This window comes from Rhinichthys klamathensis, unplaced genomic scaffold, assembly GCF_029890125.1.
Source record: "Rhinichthys klamathensis goyatoka isolate OS25496 unplaced genomic scaffold, OSU_Roscu_1.1 h1tg000677l_1, whole genome shotgun sequence".
NCBI lineage: Eukaryota > Metazoa > Chordata > Actinopteri > Cypriniformes > Leuciscidae > Rhinichthys > Rhinichthys klamathensis.
This window is the reverse complement of record NW_026607109.1, coordinates 141,228-151,461: the sequence shown is the minus strand read 5'-3', so window position 1 is coordinate 151,461 and position 10,234 is coordinate 141,228. Positions and strand designations below refer to the sequence as shown.

Sequence of the window (10,234 nt, the reverse complement as noted above, 5' to 3'; positions counted from 1 at the left end):
TGTAATAAAGTTCTCCATAAACTGAACAGATATTAGGCTATAATACATTCAGATGTCTGGCGGGGGGGGGGGGGGGGGGGGGGGGGGGGGGGGGGGGGTACACACACCTAATTATATGTATGCATAAAAACAAATATATAAAAACTAAAAACAAATAGGCATAGTAAAATAGTAAACTATACAGTAAAACAAAACAAAAATAAATGTAGAATATTTATAGCAGCGTCCTGGTTACAACTCAAACAACATCATTATTCAAGGCACACGCCTCCTGGATAGAAGAGCGTATAAATACAGACTGACGCCTCGATCCCTCATTCATTCAGAACAAACCCCTCCAGATCCATTCCTCACATCACATCACATCACATATCCAAGTAAGTTTTGCCTTTACAATCGTTTTCTACATTAAAACAACAATGTATCGAGTGTTTGGCACGTCTGCTTTGTTATTATGGCAAGCCGTTTTGACATTTAATCCTAACCTACTAGTATCTATTTTCATGCTACTAGTGCTTGTTTTTTAGATACTAGAATCTATTCCATTAAGCACTAGTGCATATTCTTTAGATACCTTTTTAAAAGATACTAGAAGTTATTCATTAGATGCTATTCTTATTTTTTTAAATACTGCTACTCATTAGATGGGCTACTATACCTATTAAATTGGTAGCCTAGCCTACTAGTACTTATTTATTAGATATTTATTGGATACTAGTACTTATTCATTAGTTACTAGTACTTATACTAGTAGTTATTCATTAGATAGGCTACTATTTCAATAGTGACTGGTGACTATTCTTTTGTTACTATAGCAACACATTTACATTTTTTGCCATTGACTTCTATGGGGATCTGTCATGATATCAACTATTCAGTTCTGACTTGTTGTCACGTCTTGTTTCGGTTTCGGTTTCGTTTCATGCTCTAGTTTCAGTTCTGTCATGTGATCCTCTGTTAGTAATGTGATCCTGGTTTATTGTCTTGATTGTTCACAGATGTCCCTTGTCTAGTCATTAGTCTTGTTACAACATGTTTGTGAAGTATTGTTGCCTGCAAACACTGTTGGGAAGTTTATGTCCATGTTTATATTCATGTTTAAGTCTTGAGTTTCATGCCACGCCATGCTTTTGTTTTATGTTTGATCTTGTTTTGTCTGCTATTAAACTGCACTTGGGTTCTCCAACCTTGCCTTCAGTGGACTTAGTTAAACTAGTATGTATTTATTAGATAGCCTACTATAGTAGATATTCATTATGTAGGCCTACTTATTTTTTAGATACTAGTAGCCAACTTATTCAATAGATAATAGTACTTATTCAGTAGATACTAGTACCTATTTATTATACTAGTATTTATTCCAAATGTTACTAAGATTTTTTATTTGACTAGTAAGATTTTTAATTAAACTCTACACCGTTATAGTCATAACATAAGACGAGTAAAAAAACAGTTGTGACTAGTTTTTAAGTCTATGAAATAAAAATGGTTTTGTTACCAGGCTTGTCCTAAAGAGGTCTGATGGCGGATCAGGATAATAAGAGGTGTTTCGGGGAGTACCAGTGTCCCAAATGCACGAGGAAATGGATGAGTGGGAACTCGTGGCCGAACATGGGTCAGGAGTGCACCAAATGCCACATCAACGTCCATGCTCACACACAGGTGAACAGACGCTCACTTTACACTGAAAAACAGCACTTCTGCCATTAGGAGTTTGTTTTCTGGTTGCAATACCTTAACATCCTTGAAACGAGATACTTTAGCAAAATTAAATGATATATTGCTGAATTATTTAAAGTGTAAACATAACAACCTCAGTGAAGTTTCTGCTTTAAAAAATAAGGTAAAAAAAAAACCTGATTCACCTTATGCAATCTGACTTTTAAGTAAATGCTTCTTGTTTTAAAGATGTTTATTTAACTAGAAAACAAGACATTAAATAAACAGCAACATTACACACTAAAGAAAGATGAACATGGAAAAAAAGCAGAATAGGTGCTCTTTAATAGAAATATTTCTCTAGGGATGAGCGAAGGATTTAAAATCTTTCCTCTGTGTTTGCAGCGTCCTCTGGAGAAACCCCACAGCCTGGACAGAAGGGACCCGAACAAACCACATCCTCAGGATCTCTGTGAGAAGTGTAAGCAGCTCGGACGCTACTGTGGTGACCTCTGACCCCCGGCATCCTACAGACCAGATTCATCCGCATTCACCTCGTGCAATCTGCTCCATTTTTTTCACCGCTGATGAATTAGAAAAATAAAAAATGATATTTCTTGCTTATGTTTTATCATTTGCTTATGTTTAATGCTTTTCTTTTATGAAGCTTTATGCCTCAAATGTTGCTGATTGGCTTAGGATGAGCTTGCTGTTTAGATGAGGGCAAAAGTCTGTAAGTTTCTGATAGACAGAACACAATATCTCAGAATAAAGTGGTAAACGAATGTAATCTTAGCTAAACATCTTGCAGTGTGTGGGCTAACACCTCAGAGTGTGAAAACATGAAAACTAGAAATGTTTGTGTCTCGTGTGTCTGCTTCGATGCAATATAGCACACTTACTATAAGCCAATAAGCAACTGTTTATTACGGAGATTAATATCTGTACAGGTCAGTCTATACCTTGGACTCAGATCTTGCTCTTTCGCACCCTGTCTTTTCAAAGAGAGATCTCTCAAACAACTTGCTGGCCCTCAATTCTCATTTAATATGCAATATGTACATACACTGAACAAAATTATAAACGCAACACTTTTGTTTTTGCCCCCATTTTTCATGAGCTGAACTCAAAGATCTAAGACTTTTTCTATGTACACAAAAGGCCTATTTCTCTCAAATATTGTTCACAAATCTGTCTTAATCTGTGTTAGTGAGCACTTCTCCTGTGCCGAGATAATCCATCCACCTCACAGGTGTGGCATATCAAGATGCTGATTAGACAGCATGATTATTGCACAGGTGTGCCTTAGGCTGGCCACAATAAAATGCCACTCTAAAATGGGCAGTTTTATCACACAGCTCAACGCCAAAGATGTCGCAAGTTTGGGAGCGTGCAATTGGCATGCTGACTGCAGGAATGTCCATCAGAGCTGTTGCCCGTGAATTGAATGTTCATTTCTCTACCATAAGCCGTCTCCAAAGGCGTTTCAGAGAATTTGGCAGTACATCTAACCGGCCTCACAACCGCAGACCACGTGTAACTAGTGGTGGGCAGATCGAGGCTTTGTGAAACACTGAAACAGTTGAAGCAAATGTGCCGTATTGAGTCGAGGCTTCGAAGCACCGTCTCCACAGGGACCCCTAGTGGTCAGAACAGTGGAAATGCAACAAAAACCCAGGCCAAACATGCATATTAAAAACCCATTTCACAAATCTATTGCAAATGTTTTATTGAAAGTATAATCTTTCAAATGGAATTATCTAATCATCTTATAAGTGTATCAAGTGTGTATTCTTTTATCAGTTGTCAGGGTTTGTTTTGTTAGTTCTATGAATGGCTCAGCTAAACAGGCCAATAAGACTATTAACTATTATTCATTTTAATTATACTAATGTCTAATTAACTTAACTACAAATGTATAAAACTGATCACAGATCAGGTAAAGCCCACAGACACTTGTTCAATGGTTCTCAGTAGGGGTGGTTAATCTGTCTGATTTCCCGATTCGATTCGATTACGATTATTGAAGTCCCGATTCGATTACAGTCGATTTTCGATTATTAACGATTCTCGGTTAGTGATTATTGATTTTCCATTTCACAACAGTAAATGAAAATACACTACAAAGTGATTGCAGTATTAAAAAAAGTCAGCTGCTGAATTACTTAACTCTTTTATTGAGTAACAACAACTCAAAGCACTTTCTGTGTCGTGTATGTAGCTTATGTTCTGTAGAACATGAATACATCACATTGTGTTGTGACTCATCAAGTTGAACTAAACAATAACAAATAAATGAAAGGCTTATTTCCTTTAGGAAGTAGATCAGAACCAACATACTGTAGAAATTGGACAATTTTCTTCTAGAAAGACAAGGTGTTGTTCAGGTGGAGGAAGACTGCAGGTTGCAGTCGAAACATGTCAAGGTAAAGAAAAAGTTTTTTCTCCACCTGAACACCTTGTCTTTCTAGAAGAAAATTGTCCAATTTAATCATTAAGAAGACAAAATGAACATTTTTGAACAGCTTACTGTAGCTTCAGCTTATATACTGTATACTGTAGAACACAGTGACAAAATGCAACACACTAACTAGACAGGCCTTTATAATTTAGTGATATGTTGTTCTTTGAGTGTAGGCCTAAAGTCTCTAATCTCTAAAAATCTCCAAATGCTCGACGTGAAACTGCGGTCTTCCGTCCGACCTTTTACTATCGTGTCAATTGATTTTGATATGCGCGAGGGAGAGAGAGACCAAGACAGCGCTCGTGTTGTTTGAAGACGTGAGAGTGCGCGCGCGCGGCCGGGGCTCTCTCTCTCTCTGCTCGCGGCTGTCAAGCGCAGCAGTCATTTTTTTCTACATCATTCACCGATCAAAAAAGGCTTTGGCGGGACAAAAATGTGCTTTGGTGGCCATATAAAACGAATCGGTTACCTAACGTAACCTCGGTTCTCTCTAGAAGAGGGAACGAGTATTGCGTAAGCTAGCTTACGCTGCGAGAAAGATTCATCTTTGCTGAGATATTGAAGCCAAAAATTATTTCATAATTTGTATCCATACACAACGCAGTTCCTCTGCGGCAGACCTAGAGCAGGCTAGCTAGCAGCCCATTGGTTCGCTCAGAGAGAACTGCTTAAGCCTATGGGAGAGCGGGGCTGAACCCGCTTCCAATGAGAGGCGCCCGCGCGCTCATTGCGTCATGGCCCGCCAGAATGGGCGTGGCCATGGTGTATATAACAGTCTCTCCCAGGCTTATATGTTGATTTATTTCAGCGTGAAGCGAAACGCTAGTAGCGCAAGCACGGCCGGGAACGCAATACTCGTTCCCTCTTCTAGAGAGAACCGAGGTTACGTTAGGTAACCGATTCGTTCTCTTACGAGAGGTTCTCTCGTATTGCGTAAGCTAGCTTACGCTGCGGGAACACCTGGTCAACGCCGTGCGCGCTATGAATCCACTCATGAATCCCAGGGTGATACCGGAGGATTTTTAACGTGGAGTGAATGTATTATGAGGCCGGCAGAGCGGGCACATGAAGTGTATAAGCATTTAAGGAGAGCACACGGGGCGAACCGGTTGTGTGAGGGACTCCCAGTAATGCAGCTTCTTAGAGAGCTGGTCGTTAGACAGCTAGTAATTTTGCCTGCAAGGCGGGAACTTCCAAGTTGTAAAATCTGACAAAAGTGGACGGGGAGGTCCATCCCGCGGCCACACAAATGTCATGAATGGAAATTCCACAGGACCATGCCCACGATGAGGCCATGCCTCTAGTGGAGTGCGCCCTGATGCCCAGAGGGCAGGGCAGGCATTTAGATGCGTAAGCAGAGGCGATAGCGTCTACTATCCATCTAGACAGTGTCTGTTTAGAGGCGGCCAGACCTTTGGTGCGCCCCCCAAACGACACGAAAAGCTGCTCAGCGCGTCTGAACGCGGCAGCGCGCGTAGTGTACAATCTCAGAGCCCGCACCGGGCAGAGGAGATTGGCGTCGCGCTCACTATCGGATGAAGGCAGAGCCGATAGGGAAATAATCTGAGCCCTGAACGGGGTACCAATCGCCTTCGGGACATAGCCATGTCTAGGTTTGAGAATGACAACAGAATCATTCGGACCAAACTCGAGACACGCGGCGCTGGATGAGAGCGCGTGAAGATCCCCCACGCGTTTTACTGAGGACAGAGCCGTCAGAAAAACGGTTTTGAGCGAGAGGTATTTTAGGTCCACAGACTCGAGCGGTTCGAACGGGGGTGCTTTCATAGCTTCGAGAAATGGAAGCTCTAGCGTTAAGTTCTGCCAGGAAGACTCAATTGCTACGTCACTTATTACCTTCTCATCTATCCAATCGTGTCTAAGACTTGTGGTATAAAAGACCAGTACTTACACATGTCTGAGTTCGCAGATGCTGACGCTTTCATGCAGCTCTCGTTCAGTCGCCAGCCAACATGTTTCAGGACACGCATATTGTTCTATTATTGAGTTCCGACGATGGATATGTCCCGCCGTATCTCCTGCTACACGTCGAGGTTCCCGCGTTCAGTGCCGCATCTCCCCGTATGCACAGTGGTCTTCGGAGAGTTTTTGATGATCAGCCAAGGCCCTTCATGAGAAGTTCTGCTCTCTAGGCCTAAAACACCCTGGGTAACCAATCAGTTTCCATTTTCACGTCATCAAACGCCTCAACAGCGTCAGCTCAGTCAGGATAATCCGGCAGGAAGAGAACTATGTCATTCTCAACAACTTGTCCAGCAAAAGAACCTCGCTGTCTGCACGGGTGCATTATCCCGCAGATCACCGATCCACCGACATGAATCAACAACTCTGCAAATCACGAGAGGCGATCTTCTCTCGCTGGTTCAAGTTCAAGCTCCACTTCCAAGGCTTTCAAGTCGGTTTTTCAAGTTTGGTAGGCGCTTCCACCAGCCACTGTTAATATGTCCCCTCTATCATGATTAAACTTCATCCAGGTAAGTATTTCTCCGTTGCTTCCTACACCAGCGGCAGAGTTCAAATTGGTGTCCACGGTGACGTGGCGTACGTGTTCATAATTACTAACGTTACTGATCTGCAGACTGCAATGGGGCCGGTTAGCTCGCCTTAAAGGGGAAATGTTCATAGCAAGTGTAAGCAAGTTTCGCGTCACCGCCACAGTACAGTGATCTAATAATATCAGCGTTGTCAAAACACCCGCAATGTTGGAAACTGCACAATGTATTATTTTTACAATGGAGATGAACGTTCCTGTAAACTGTGCAATTGTTGAAAAAAAAAAAAATATATATATATATATATATATATATATATAATATATATATCAGCGTTGTCGATACCACGCTCTCGTGGGCAGTTTGCAAATACCCACTAACAACTGAGTAACTGATTTAAAAAAAAAAAAAAAAAAACCTGACCTAAAGAGGGCAAGTTGTTCATTTGGCTGTTATGCATTCTGTAGTGGATATCTCTACAATGGCAGTTAATTACATACTTACATAAGTGTTGTAATTTCACAAACAACTATTTTCAACATATTTAGGCCTACTTTAAAATCATATTATAAGTCCCTTAATGAAAATTAATCTACAATATTGGAAATGTGTACAATTGCTGTAATATTTAACCTTCCTGGTGTCTACTTAATCCACTGATATGTGTGATAGAAATATTTTATGTGATGGGTATTTCCACATTAATGTACAGAAAAATGCAGACTAAGGATGCTCCTGTCAAAGGCCACATATCCTTAGCAAAAACTGCTAACTCAGTAGAACTAACAGTCATATTAGTTTTATCAAGTCAAACCAATCAACAGAACTAATCAGTGAAGGAGACTCGAGTGGCATTGTCTTTGCTCAACTGTTTGATTTACATGCTCATGTATCTTTCTATTCAAGAGTCTCAACTGTTGTTGTGGCCAGCGATCTCCCAGCCATGAATGGGGCTATGTCTGCAAGAGCAACTTGGGAGCCATGTCAGGCATATGCTGCGCATCTGAGAAAAGGATTCTACGCTCAAAAAAAAACAAAAAAAAAACAGATCAAGTATCATTTAGGTAATGATAGTAGCTTCTTGACAGGACGCCGTCACCTTACTTCAGGTAAGTACCGTATTAAGAAGTCAGATTTAGCCGGTTAAAAAAAAAAAAAAAAAAAAAAAAAACCACACTAGACAAAGGGTGCATGTCCAATCTCAGATTCGGATATCTAGGTCAGTAAAGGCTAGATGAATCTTCTAAGCTCACTCAAGGTTCGTCCGCTCTTCACAAAATCATCCTATAGCGGTCGTTAGGGTCCTTAGGGATTTGATGTGGTCGCAAAATATGTTATATCGTTGTGCTACAAAGCATGGTTGTCATCAAGGCAGATCTTATTGTTAGGCGATCATGCCATTCCTGAGACGTTAATTTGGCTATCAATCGTCTTCAATTTCATAATTAAGGTTGCGCTTATTCCTTCCAATGCAAAGCCATAGCTACGCGCTTTCACTCTTCGTTACAGGCTTTCAGACGGCTTTTGGCCTTCAGCAACCCGGATCCATCACCCTGCCCTCCTCTACAGAGTTTGTTAAATTAGTAATGTTTGCTTTTCTTTCAGATTCCTGTTTTCACATCCTGATCACGGCCGATTGTTCCTTCCTCGTCTACAATTACGAATCGTAATTTAATATTTCTTCCATCCATAGTTTGCTCGCAGGCATTCAAATTCACGCAAGTATTTTAATACTAATTATCCAAGTCTGTTCACCGTTCCTTCTCTTTGTTTGCTACTTAAGGCATAGCCAAGACCTGTAGTAAACCTCCAATAAAGGCCTGCCAATCACTTTGTATCACAAAGATAAAAATGCGTATAATTGTGCCCTTTTCGCAGGATATGTGTTCAAGTTCATTTATTTATATAGCACATTTAAACAGCCGCTTAGACAGACCAAAGTGCTTTACAGAACACACAAATAAAAGTAAAACAGCAAAATATGTGGTGGGTCTCCGGTGTGTATGTGGGGTTTGGCTCGGAATGCCCACAGATAATTTTGAATAGCATGTTGGAATAGTCATTTCGAAAGTGATTAAGCATATCGTTTTGTCTATCCCTTTGGATGTGGCAGGGCTGCTACTCCCGGCACAGGGGTCGGAGTTTCAACAGCTCGTTTTGCAGCTCCGATTACCTCTCACCAACAATTTTAAACTTTTCGCTTCGTTCAACCGGGATCATTCAAGATGGAGAGACTCAAGTGTCAACATATAGACAACATTCCGGATGGTCGTTGATGAATTACGTAGCTCAGCGTAGCTATCTCTAGTCACTAATTAGCTTATTCTGTCTCGATTTTCTTTAAATCATGTCCCGTGGGCAGGATTCATGCAATTTAGGTTGTGATGCACTAACCCAGGAGGAATTTCGTTAGCTCCTCTCAGCGCGTTGTAGTCTTTAAAAAGCAATTCTTAAATGAATTTCTCCCATTGCTTGAACTTTGAGTGTTGTAACCTTGAAGATGTTGGTCATGCTTATACGGCAACATTTCACACTAAGTAAGTTAGAAAAGCAAAATCCATCCAACCCCCTTTTTATTACTTCCTGTCCGCAATGGTCTCTTTTCTATTGGTATTCAGATTGTAGCTGTCTGTTACAGCGTCATGGCTCATGCATCCAGCTCGCATTTACAAATTCACTCCAGGAGCTAAATACTCCGATTTCCCCATGGTCTTTTCTAATTTGCGTTTCTCACCTAATTTCTTTACTCTCTTTCTTAAGAACTCTAAGAATGACTCTCAAGGCTCTGTTTCACTTATCAATTTATTAATTAGTTATAAATTCTGTCCCTTCTCATCTGATTAGTTTCTTTAAATTCCCTTCCATTTATCCTAACTAACGGAGCACTTCTCTAAGCCTAGTTCAGGACTCATCAGTTTCTGTCCTCAAAAGCTGCAGCTTATCCCCCTCTCAGTTCACTGGACATTCCTTCAGGATTGGAGCCGCTACTACAGCAGCCGAGCGTGGCATCTCTCCAGCTGCTATTAAAATCCTGGGCAGGTGGTCCTCCTCGGCATTTGAATCCTACATAAGACCAGATTCAAAATCTATTCTCGAAGCTCAGCAAGCTCTCCAGTCATGATCTAGGTAAATTCCTATTTATCTACTGGTGGTGGTGTTTTTGCCAAAGTGGCTGGCACTTTTTATGATAGCATGGTTTAGCTACTAAACCAAGACGGCCTGCGGGCTAAGTGTCTGCTTTAACGGCGTTTCACACTATAGTTCTAGACGGCCCGCGGCCATGTGTCCCATCTAGATGGCCTGTGGCCCACGTGTTCTTCCAAAAGATGGCCTGTGGCCCATGTGTCCTATCAAAGATGGCCTGTGGCCATGTGTCCTATCAAAAGATGGCCTGTGGCCCATGTGTCCTATCAAAAGATGGCCTGTGGCCCATGTGTCCTATCAAAAGATGGCCTGTGGCCCATGTGTCCTATCAAAAGATGGCCTGTGGCCCATGTGTTCTATCAAAAGATGGCCTGTGGCCCATGTGTTCTATCAAAAGATGGCCTGTGGCCCATGTGTCCTATCAAAAGATAGCCCGTGGCCACGTGACTCTTCA

The 10,234-nt window shown here is 41.4% G+C and overlaps 1 long non-coding RNA gene across 1 annotated transcript; it reads left to right on the top strand.

Moving 5' to 3' along the window:
* The first annotated feature begins 339 nt into the window (after positions 1-339).
* LOC130076641 (uncharacterized) lies at positions 340-2,094 on the top strand. Its single transcript, XR_008805673.1, has 3 exons — positions 340-377; positions 1,502-1,662; positions 2,065-2,094. It is a non-coding gene; the product is annotated as an uncharacterized LOC130076641 (long non-coding RNA).
* Positions 2,095-10,234: the final 8,140 nt, after the last annotated feature.